The sequence below is a fragment of the Porites lutea genome, chromosome 3 (assembly GCF_958299795.1).
Source record: "Porites lutea chromosome 3, jaPorLute2.1, whole genome shotgun sequence".
Taxonomy (NCBI): Eukaryota; Metazoa; Cnidaria; class Anthozoa; order Scleractinia; family Poritidae; genus Porites; species Porites lutea.
Genome location: NC_133203.1, coordinates 46,505,504 through 46,518,236, shown reverse-complemented (window position 1 = coordinate 46,518,236; position 12,733 = coordinate 46,505,504). Strand labels below are relative to the sequence as shown.

The following is a 12,733-nucleotide window of genomic DNA, read 5'->3' as shown; positions in this document are numbered from 1 at the left end:
ACTTTCAGAGGGGCTTATACAGGCAAAGGAAACTTATCGCCCTGAGGACGTAGCTCTTCCAAAAACTCAGCCGTGAAAGTACTTTGCGCATATGGAACTCTAGGAAATCCAAGCCAAGAGTTAAGAGTGGGCTACGTAAACAGCAATATACTGACACTTTTTGACTGCAATTATTTGACACTCGTAATAGTTCTTTGGCAAATGCAAAAATTCTTATGTCACTGTACAAGTTTTTGCTTTGCTTGATTTTCAGTTTAAGGGCAATTTCCAAGTACATGCCCCGGGGGCTCATATTCGAAAGGCGATTTAACAGAGGGTTTTTTTGCGTTACGAGTTTAGGAGCTTATACTTTGGAGGGTCTTATTTTCGGAATTTTACGGTATTTACCACGACGAGTTTTTCTTTCTAATAATTTACATGCGTGTTATCTCCTGTACACATATTTTCATTATAATGGCGAGGCTAATGAAAAACGCTATTCACTCACCCTAGCCCCTTTCTCCATTCCTCTCCCGGGGAGGAAAGAGTGGGTGTGGGCTACCGCTCTTATCCCTGTTCCCTTCCGTTTAGTCACCAGCAGATCATAATAGGGGTAAGAAAGGGCCCGATTTCCAAACAAAGTTTTTTTTATATGCATATTCACCATTTTTTATATATATATATATTCACCACGCAGTAACTGGCGCTAACTGTTGCGGTGTCCCCGCCTGTACGCCTGTGACTACAGCTATTTCGAGAAAGGTTCTCGGAAAAAGTGCACGCGACAATCCCGAAAGGCATTGTGGGTGGTTTTACGGTTCACTGTTCTTAAAGAAATTTGAAAGAATTGGCACGAAAGGCCGTGGAAATGTGTTTGCGAGTGCTAAAGGAAAGCAACAAAAGTAGGTTCGACAGGTACAGTTGTCAGAGACAGTGTATTGATCATATCCCATATTACCTTTCAGGATTGTCGCGTGCACATTTATCCACCAACCTTTCTCGAAATAGCTGTATATGTACACTTTTTTGTAGTGTCTATCTTACTGTCTGGCAAAGCTAATAAAATAAAACAAAAATTAAAAAAAACGTCCACTTAGATGATAATGCACCTTAATATACCCTCAAATTTTGCAATTTCTCCTGGGTATTACAGTGGTCCCAAGAGAGATCAAAGACAATACGTATGCAAAATTTAAGGTCTACAAAAAAATGTGAATTGGAAAAGAGTTCTCTAAAGGTTTTAAGCCCCAGAGAATATCACGTGATCTACAATGGGCTATTAACATCAGGAGCATATAAATTATAAAATAAAGTATAACAGGAAAGCAAGAAACACCCTTGATCCTTTAAAAGAAAAGGAGTATATTAACAAATGATAGTATTTTTTTGCATCAGCACCCGAGGCAGCTTGTAGCATATGTAATAATATATATATTTTGCCGAAGCTAAAGGCGAAGTTCCCATTATTAAATTTATAATTTACTTCAAACAATAAACTTGTAACCTTTGCAAAGAAATCCACTTAGAGTTGAGCAATGCGGTATTGGTCAGCAGATACCCTCTTTTGACAGCTGTCAACTGCACACAAGAATACATGGATGTGCAATATCATGTTGCAAGCTCACATACTAGCCAGAAAGTGACATTTCACCTTGGTTTCCCATGGTGTGGACAGAGGGAGGGAGAGATAGGTGATTATGTGACAACCAAAACTTCTTCGATAGATAGATAACCAAATTATCTTAGCTGAGGTAAATTCCTGCATCTGTCTTGTTCCAAGGCATTCTTCCCTCCCAGCATGGTGATTTTGTATTACACAATTGACCACCTTCAAAAGACCCATTGTTCCATATGACTAGCCTAGAGTATTCAGGTTATGTTGGGGACATAAGTATCTCCCCCTCACCCCAGGGTGCAAAACTGGAAATTTAATTTGAGATACTATAAAGGGATAATCTCAATACTATAAAGGGATAATCTATTTTAAAAATGACTGGCACTGGAAAAATAAGAAAAAATAAGCAAATGGCAGACAAACTGAGAAAGTGGAAATACTATCATTGTCATATGGTCAGTCATATAGCACAAATGGCTGAAAGATTTTGTTTACCTAGACTACAATTAATAGCAGAGTAAATTAAGACAGTTGGTCACTTATGATGTGCAGCTGCAAACTTCAATAATTCAACTGAAAATCAACCCATTCTATAAAGTCCTCTATTTTAACTACTTTTTCGGTTTTCCTCTTTACATGCCCAGCTCTTGTGTTATTAGCTTGTTCAAGAGCATGTGTGCATCATTATCATGCATGTAATAGAGTAGCCTGTTTGTCCAATACACTCTTTGAGTAAAATATATTTCTCAAAATATCTTAGGTCATAGCCATTACTAAGTATCCCCCCCTGCCCCACCCCAAAGAAAAAAAAATGCAATTATAATGGCAACTATATTTTTAAATTCTTTAAATTTTAATTTGAAGTGCTACTATGATGGAAAAATCAATTCTCTTTTCTTTTAACCCTTTAAGTCCCAATAGTAACCAACAGCAATTTTCTCCTAACGATATCCATACATTGTTATGAGATGAGGTTATGAGAATTAATAAAATGATCACCTAAGAGAAAATACTTTTATCTTTTATCAAATTCTCTTAACTAATTCTTAAAGGAAATGTATAGAGATCAGTTTGGAGAATTTGTGTGTGGATATTGGGGCTTAAAGGGTTAACTAGATTATTATTTTTTGGATTTTCCATGATTATTTGGTTTGGCAGTGCATCCATCATAAAATACCTGTAGTAATCTTCTGTTCCAGTTGAGTGGCAACAATAGAAATTGATTGAGAGTCACAGTGATGTCATTTCATCAACTGATCAAAACTGACATGTACAAAATCATGGTTTGTACTACTTCAGACCAACAAATTTCAAGGACTTTTTAAGGACAAATTTCAGTTTTCTTTTAAACTATGGAGACATTTCAATTGTTACTTCCTCAGTCTTATCACTTTCCGTGACAACACGACTGGGTATGACTTGAAGTTGCATCTTCGGTACAGAAATAGAATTTGAAATAAAGAGACAGATTAAATAAAATATTGTTCATGTGTAAAAATTTTTTAACATCTAGATTATCCATGGGTTGTACAGGTTCTTACACCAAGGATGAGCCAAATTTTCCTCTGTGAAATACTAATTTCACAATCTAATTTCACAAAAAACAGTGTGGTGTAACAGGGTATTGAATTTTGAGGACTTTTTAAGACCTACTAAAGAAATCCAGTGTTTTCAAGGACCTTAAGCAAATTCAAGGACTTTTTAAGATGACAACTACAATGCAAGACCTTTTCAAGCTCGTACAAACAATGTATGAATGCTGCTAACTTAACACAGGGTTTGAGAATTTGAATTTCTGGAAGCTCAACTCTAGCATACTAAAAAAGCAGCATTCATACACTTAAGTAAAATCCTCTGAAGCAATAAAACCACTTTCATTCTTGATGCAACTCTTGCTGCCACTTGACTGACATAAAATTTATTTCGCTAAATTAATGTGGACAGGCAAACCATCTCTGAAATAATGACCTGAAATGATTATCAAATAATTATTTCCCAAATGTACCTGCAGAGAAAAGAGAATTGACTCTGACTATTATAGCACATTAAATATCCTTTGCTTTGTGATAAAATTACTATGAAGCAAAGACAACCGATCCTTGAATGCAGCTTCCTTTATTATGACATTTCACCACCAGTGTGCAGCCGCAGTCTGTAATCACAAACTTCCTTATTCTGTTGGATTCATTGTGCTGGGGAAAAAATAAACAACTATTCAGTCTACACCTAAACTGACAATGTTGTTGATATGATTTATCAATAGACACTTCCATAGTTCTATTAATTTTTTTTAAAATAAAGACAGTAAGTAAAAATCCTGGATTACCCTTTAACGAAAGCTTTAGTTGTTTTTGTTCCATATGGAACGATGCATATTTTCCTTCCTGGACCAATTTAGCTTTCAGTTTAAGCTATCAAGATGGCGAAAAACCTCAGCAAAGATAGATCTTTCCACTAATACCTTGGTCTGACCAATTCTGACAAACTTACAACTTGTTGAAAACTGAAAAAGATATAGCTCCACAGAGCCAGCACATATTAAATTTAAACTTGGTGAGTAATGTTGATGAATATTAGCTTACAGGACATCAAAACTCGCAAAACCGTAGAATAGGGTCTATCTTGAGAATGTTTTATATAAAATTTTGAAACTGAGAAGTGGTCTACAAACCAAGGCACAGCTTAGCTGTGCAATTTTAAGTGGTAAAATGTTTTGTTTATACTGCCCCAAGATAAAACAAATTTAAAGTATCATGCAAATTACTCCTCAACAAGAAGAGGCTGGTATTATTAACTCATAAAAAATTAAACTTTTTTGAGTAATTTCCCCAATCAATTACAGTGAGAATAAAATTCACAAAAGGGGGAGAATGGGCATGAGCTGTTGCAGCTAGATGCACATTTCAAAGCTCCGCCAACCTGGCTCTGAGAAATCAACAAAACAGTGAATTTTGCATTTTTGTTCTACATCTTTCGCTTTACTAACATTGCCACAGCAGTTACGAACATGGGAAACAAAGATTTAGATAAAAAGCAGCTGAGGATAAGCAGCTCTGGCACCGACATGGATTCCATTGAATCAGCCCAAGATGGCGACTACATTAAAATGACGCTAACAGACTATCAGAGTCTCATACTAAGGCTCACAGCTATCAAAGATGATACTAAAATTTGAGAAGAAATTTTTAGCCTGGAAGCTAGACTGAATGAAGCTCAAGTGGAAATACAAGCCCTAAAAAAAACCTCTGAAGTAAATAAGACAATGAATGACACCAGGGGGTTTCAATAATAATTGAAGTAGCAAGCAGGTTTGAATAGAGTAACTGACTGTATCAACAAGGGGCCAATAATCCCATACCTCTAGGGGGGTCTGGGAGTGCAGCATGCTCCATACAGCTGTAATTGACAAAAAATTTTGACATTTCAAAGCCCTAAAATGCAATTTCCAACATTCCAGGGACTAAATTGAACACAAAAGAGTGTGTTTGTCCCTGAATTAAGAAAATGTAGCTTTTATTCAAGTTCCAATTTATCTGCCACACAATCAACTGTTACAAGCAATGAACAAATGACCACAATTAAAATTACGTATATTTGCGCAAGAAGAGATTCCACGTAAACCTCCAAAGAAACATGTGAAAAATTGACTGAAGCACAGCATTTTCAAAATAAAACATAACTCAAAACCAGTAAGCCTTTATGTTTTCATTCAGTTTTTATAATATATGTTTTGTTTACAAAACACTGTGAGCACTAGCTGCTTTTTCTTTCAGAGAGAAAAGTAGGCGACTTCTCTGAGCAAAGTAACCGGCGCATTTCGTCAGTCGTCGGTGCTTATTGAAACCCTTGCGATGCCAAAGATTCCCTTGAGTACACCCAAGGTGAACATGATGACCTTGTAGAATGTGTCGCAAACTGTGAAAACAAGCAGTCCACTTGTTGGGATGAACTGACTCATTTAAACATCTAGAGTCATCTAGTCATTGAAGAAGTCTAATTTTCCACAGAGTCAATGAGTCAGTGGTTTCATTAAGAATTGCAGTAGCAGGAGAATAGTGAAAAGTAACAGGAGAATATTTTGAAAGAGCAAAGAACTTTCCCAGAAAGAGCTTGAACACAAGTCTGGATATTTTGCGTTTTAAACCCTGCTGAGACTGATAGCAAATTTTATTTCTTGTACCTGCCGAACAAAAAACACTGCATACCTCTACGCTTTTTAGAAGTCATCGTTAAAATGGAAAAATCTCAAAATTTGCATTTGTTTCATAGCAATTTGATACTCTGTCATTTATACACCGTAAACATAGCCAAAGTTATTTCCATAGCAGTTCACAAAGAAATTGTTCTTTTTATTCGTAAAGGTAGTTGATTCTTATCGCTTAAACTTTTCTTTCGTACCTTTGCCACTATGATTTGTTCATCATGTACCTTATTTTGTTTCATGTTTTGTTTCATTAGTATTTGTTCATTTAATAATTTTTCGCATGCAAATAAAAAAGTGTCAAGCATACAGTCTACTCTCCACGCTTCAGCAAACCGTCTAATATTTTGCACGTCCCCTGTTAGTTTTGTTGGGTTTGAAACTGCTAGCATTTCAATAAGGTCTTTTGCATATTTTGTTCTTTGTTAATTTATTATTATGAGTAAAATTTACTCGCTTGAGTAAAGTTTATTCACCTCTCAAGGCCCACAAATGCGGCTGCTCTGATTGGTTAAGACAGGGGAAACTTTTACCTCAATGGTAACAGTTTTCAGTATGTAATGTGTTTGGCACAGTACGCAATGTTTTTGAAATGTGTTTCAAGAACTAACACCTAACACCCAGTGACTGGGTCCCTCAAACAGCCCCAGGAATAAGAAGATAAAATCAAGTCACTAAAAAAACATATTCTTTAAATTGCATAAAACACACAGACAAAACAAGTAAGGCTGGTTCATTCCAACAAATTAAAAAATATATTCAGACCTGTGTTGTGATCACTGTCTGTCTACTTGGACGAATGCACTCTCAAGCTCTGGGTTATACCAACATTGTTTTTCTCTGATTTTCTTCTTCCTCAGCAATACCAAGAAAAAGGAATTTCCAGTGACGACATTTTTTCCCTGCAAACAATACCAGATAGTTAGCCTACATAGACAAAATGTTGGCTGCTACTCAAAATAGCCTTTTATTTAATTTCATCAGTGCTCTAACTACCAGTTAATTTTTCTGCAAGATCCTGAAGGAAAGCACACGAAAAAAACCTACTTTCCCATTTCCCTTCTTGTCTAGGATGTTCATAATATAAATGTACAGTTGTAGCTTATATATTAATGACCTGAGAAGAATATTGTATCGTATTGAACAACAAAAAAAAGTAAATGAAATGTTTATGAAATAAAACTAAAATAAGACACTCTTTGGTTTTCCAAAAATGGAATTGCATGAAATACATGTAATAAATGGAAATTGTTAAACAGCTGCTCTTTGCGAATCTTTTCACTTTGTCATTTAACCATACTGAATCCTAATTTTTGAAGGTTTTTTTCATTAGAAGGAAGTGACCATCAGGGAAATCCTATTGGAGAGTTTATACCTGTGTGAAATTTAATGACACTGACCTCACTTTCATAAATGGGGCTGATATGTCCTGCAATAGCTGTTCCACCTGTAAAAAAAGTGAGACAAAGATGGAGTGTAAGCATTCCCATCCAACCTTTAAGGAACCAGTTCCCAAGCTCATCTATTGGCAAAGAGTTTAACCATGAGTACCAATCAGTTCTCAGCTGTGGATGGCTAAAGATCACGAATACTATGAATGAATCAAAATCATGTCATAAAGAAACAACAGTTTGACTGAATTCTCTGTAAGCCTAACGAGGTGAATGAAAAAAGGAACTTACCTTATGAGGCCAGGAAAACTGACTGACTAAGGTTTTCTTGTTCATTTAAAATTCTTAACAAGGACTTGAATAAACCTCGTGAGTCAAAAGAATGAAAACAGCAGAAATAATTCTTGTTGCTAATATTCATTAAAATTTTTGGGCATTCATTGTTTGCATATGTTCGGTGTTTGTGTATATTTGAAACCAATACCATCAAAGATTAAGAAATTTCAGAGTTATAACACTCATGTTAGATAAAAAATACAATATATTCAACTGTAACCTTGTCTATTTATACACCATCAATTTACTCTCCTTTTCTCCAATAATCTTGATGTTCATTTATAGTCTCCCACACAGCCATTTTTATCAGGTCACGCAACACTTGAGACTAGAAGACCATGTGATTTCATGTTTAACCCACACCCGAAATACAAGGAAACCAAATTATTATTAAAAGCTGCCTGTCGAAGCCTTTTATCTTTCTACATGGGGCACAGGGCTCAAAATTGCAACTGATACAGTCGCCAATGCGACCAACATTTTCTCCTTGGCCACTAAAAATTCTGGTTTAGTCACCACTTTGGCGACCAGGTTTCTCAATGATTTAGATTTAAATTCAAAAAGAGTAAAGTTAAAACAAACATTTCATCTTATGTTCCTTTGCTTTCATCATAAAAAATGTGCCAAATCGCATGAACAAAGCCAGTTTAAATTACCTCCACATTTATACCGACTTCTGTCCGCGGTATTTTCAAACAATCAAATCTGATGAATCACACCATACTACAGGGCTTCTGAAAGGTAGCAGAAAAAAAGTCAAATTTTGCAGCATTTCCAGAGACAGATTCGCAGAAATTTTTAGGGGCCTACTTCGCCGATAAAACAATCAGTAAAAAACAGCTGATTTTGTGGGAATTTTCTGGGCAAATTTTGCTAGAAATTGATAGATTTTGCACTGATTTGACAAGTGTGTTTAATGTTTTTTAACAGAAATAATCATTTGCTATTTTAACAATATAGCGCTCAAGAAATGAGCCAATGACAAAGCTTTTAACATCATGACTAGTGCCCAGTTTTTCGCAACATAATTGATGCCTGGTAGCTTTGGGACATTGTTCCCTCATTGTGGTGACGAGGGAGAGCTTGCAAGATAAATTTATGGCAATTTAACAGCCCCAATAGCTGAGATAAGTTTCAAATATGATGTATCGACAAGTATTTGACATGATTTCTAGCCAATGTCGCAGTATTTTGCAAGTTTTGGTGAATTTTGCGGGATTTTGTGGATTTACCAGAATAGGACAATTGCACCATGACGATATTTGACTACAACTACCAGAATTCATTTCGGTTTTGCTTTGTTATTTAAATTTGTCAAATCCCGCTGAGGATTGAAGAACAATAGTCTTAATTTTCACAAGAAAAAAAACAAACTCAAGCAGTGCTCGACTTTCAGAAAAAAATCTTGGGGCCAACAGGCCCCCATGTTTTCATTTTTGGTCGCCAGAACAAGTATTCTGGTCGCCAAAAATTATATATTATAAGGTATTCAAGCTTAAGGTTCAGGAAATGGAATACACATTAAGAAAAACAAACTTAAGGTGACTCGACCCAGTTTTTTTGCTGGGGTACCATCCTACTTTGAAGCTCTCTGGTATCCCCGCCTTTACTTTTATCGTAAGTCTAACACATAGAATGGATAACATATAGATCAATCAACAATACAACATAAAATTTTTGGCGATCGGAGTAAATGTCACGTGGTTATAATGCCACGCCCCTTTAAGGTCTGAGTCGAAAATCTGCTGTTGCCAACATTTTTTCGTGAAAATCTCTCGACTACACATAGTGCGCATTAGTGCCTTGCACTGAACAGAGTTTCACCAAAATCGCAAAGACCCAATTCGAGAAATTCAGCGGTTTCCAAATTTAGGTCATAATTTATGTGAAAATGATAAGCAAACTTTACACGGATTATATCTAATAAACTATGAGATTCATCTCTGTATTTTGGGCATCCTTATAACAGATGGGTCCTTGACAGTCAGCAAAACGCTTTAGGGCCTTGTAAATGCGCGCGATTTCGAGCAAAGCAAACATTTAGAAATTATAGTTTTCGCTATTTGTTGACGTTTGTCAGCGTTTAAGAGTCAATCTCACGAAAAAAGCATTTTCTTAAAAATTTTTTTTCCTTCAAATTTTTTCAGGGCCACAATTGATTAACTAACTACCCGGACTCTGAATTTCATGGTCATTGAAAAACTGTGACATTGCCTTCTATAAGCCCAAACTTGAGTAAACATTGAAGACTTTTAGCGTTTTGGCTGAGTTTGTGCTTTGGGAGTTGTCTATTGTTTCTAGTCTGTCATTATACAGCATTCTTGTCCAGCACGCGTGCAATGGGATATTAAAGACAAAATCTGCAAAATTTGTTTTGCGTCCCATGTATTTGCACGTTCAGAAATGAACATTGGTGAAACTTCATCTATTTCGCGGTTGCCTAACACGTGATCGAAAGTCTCCAGAAAGAGGAAACGTCGCTAATGTTTTCGGGCAATGAAGTTGATTTCGCGAGAAGTCTGTTAGACAAACAGTATGAGTTCAACGGTACTTCATTAGAAGTCAATAAAATACTTCAGAGCTTTTATTTGGGTCGCCACGCTCAACAGAAATTTGCGTAAAGTTGTTTACAAGAATTGCGAAGTTTGAGTAAGCGCTGTTCGTTCTCGATTAGCTTCGATTAGCTTTAGCTTTTATCAGACTAATCTGCTATCGAGTCCGCAATCGAGATACATGTTGGGCAAAAAGATATTGTTTTAAATATCGATGCGCTAAAAGTCATTCCCGGAGAAACACGGGACGATCTGTTAAGAATTGCGATCGATTTGCCCGAAAGTCGATAAGTCTTTCGTCGAATTCATTCATTTCACAATCCTCTTTCAAGTAAACGTAGATTAGAGTGTTGAAAGAAATCGTTAAAGCGTTTAGACAAATCGTTAAAATGTTTAGACAAACCGTTAGAGCGTTTGGGCAAAACGTTAGAGCGTTAGCAAAACCGTTAGCTATCCGTTAGTTTTGTAAAGGATAACAGATTATCATTAGTGTACGTTTACCCAAAGAAGAAAGTCACCTATCTTGGTGGCCAGGTTGGCGACTAGCGGTGAAAATTTAGTCGCCACTGAGTAAAAGCTGGTCGCATTGGCGACCCCACAGGTCGCAACGTCGAGCCCTGTCAAGGATTCTGGTAGTTGTAGTAAAATGACGTCATCGTGCAATTGTCCTATTGCTTTTCAAACTCTGCTAGTTTGTATTGAAAGTTAGCTAGAATTATTAGTGTATTAACTGATGCCAAATAAATGCAAAAATCTTAAAGATACGAAGTCTTCTTGTTTGTCTATCTGTACTAGTAGCCTTTAAGATAACAAAGGATGAGATTTCTTACATTATTACATGTGATTTGGGCCCTTATTGTTTGAATTTTATCACATGTCAGACATGAATTTGCATCTACAACGCTAAGAAAAAAAATCACGATCACGCGAAATATTGATTAAAAATCTCCCTTACCTTTAGCTCATAGCCACTCTGTGTCCTACGACCGGTTTAAACACCCTTTAGTCGAGTTTCTTTCCATCGAGTACTGAACACTATAAAAGAAGGGAAGGCTGGAGACCTTCCAAGACCTTCCAACCAACCCTCACCTCGCGAAGGCCAATAAATTCCAAACAAAACGACCGATCTCCCTAAAATTGCTACCAGCGAGACCGAAGAGTGTATATCTATCCATTCGACGAGCGCCAATTTCTAAATCCGACTGCATGAGCCTGAGGAGCGCTGCATTTCGTATCGATTCTGGCCAGCTTCGCTTCGCCACAATACGTAATCTGACTGTTATCATACAAGCTTACCAAACGTGTCAGATTGACAAAATGTCACTCTCGCAGGGGATGGGATACCATCGGGGGAGCTGGTGCGTTTAATTCAACTGGAAACAGCTCACGCGTAGGATAACAGTCAGATTACGCATCATGGCAAAGCGAAGCTGGCCAGAATCGATGCGAAATGCAGCGCCCCTTGGGCTCATGCAGTCAAATTTAGAAACTGGCGGTCACTCTTCGGTCTCGCTGGTGGCAATTTTAGGGAGATCAGTCGCTTTGTTTGGAATTTATTGGTCTTCACATGGCGAGGGTGGATTGGAAGGTCTCCAGCCTCCCCTTCTTTTATAGTGCTCAGTACTCGATGGAATGAAACTCGACTAAACGGCGTTTAAACTGGCCGTAGGACACAGAGTGAAAAAAAAAAAAAAAAAAGAGTGGCTATGAACTAAAGGTAAAGGAGATTTTTGAATCATTATTTCGCGTGATCGAGATTTTTTTTCTTAGCCTTGTAGATTCGAATACATGTCTGACTAGTGATAAAATTCGAGCAATAAGGGCCCGAATCACATGTAATAATGCAAGAAATCTCGACCTTCGTTATCTTAAAGGCTACTAGTACAGATAGACAAACAAGAAGACTTTGTATCTTTAAGATTTTTGCATTTATTTCGCATCAGATAATACACTAATAATTCTAGTACATTCCGTCCAAATGACCTCTGAAGCCCGAACCCAAACATAGTGCGCTTGGGCTGCCTGTGGTCTGGCGACTATGTTTCTACAGTCGCTCGCCAAAAGACGACCTGAGGATTTTTTTTAATTGCGAGCCCTGGGCCCGTGTATATAAGCTTGAGTAGAAATAAAAAATTAAAAACTAGAAAGCAAGCCCATTTTAGCTTAAAGTTATAATATAACATAATACAGTAGTCAGCACCAAGTCTATTAAAACTTACATCTTGTTTTCACCCCAGAACCTCTTCTTCATCGCTCTTCGATTATTGAATTCTTGCTTGTTCTTCGAGAACTCTGGCTTTTTCTTCAACTTCAATCAACAGCATAAATGGTTAGGTATTCTTAATTGCTTTTCTCTCAAGAAAGATGTGTTTTCCTTTTCAATAAACGAATGAATCGGGAGTTAAATCTGCTCTCTTGCTCAACTCTTGCTCAACATTCATGGTCATTCGTGCTGGGTGCTCGGTAGCTGGTTTTCATTACATGCGCTGATTGGAGAATCTTGATCACAAGGTCTTGGCGCGCGGAAAATGAAAACGAAAACGGAAGCCGCGGTGAAGTCTGGGTAAACCGATTCGAAGAAAAAAACTGGCTCTGAATGAAACCAGAAGCATACCGTAAAATTCCGAAAATACGCCCCTCCAAATATAAGCGCCCCAAA

At 37.0% G+C, this 12,733-nt stretch overlaps 1 long non-coding RNA gene across 2 annotated transcripts; it reads right to left on the bottom strand.

Moving 5' to 3' along the window:
- Nucleotides 1-2,498: 2,498 nt before the first annotated feature.
- LOC140929824 (uncharacterized) lies at nt 2,499-12,524 on the bottom strand. Of its 2 annotated transcripts, none has more exons than XR_012164803.1 (4): nt 12,294-12,524; nt 7,196-7,242; nt 6,561-6,697; nt 2,499-3,786 (listed from the first exon to the last, which is right to left on the bottom strand). It is a non-coding gene; the product is annotated as an uncharacterized lncRNA (long non-coding RNA). The 2 variants fall into 2 exon arrangements; XR_012164802.1 differs by lacking the exon at nt 12,294-12,524 and adding an exon at nt 7,478-7,542 and having other exon boundaries at nt 7,196-7,370.
- Between the last annotated feature and the right edge of the window lie 209 nt (nt 12,525-12,733).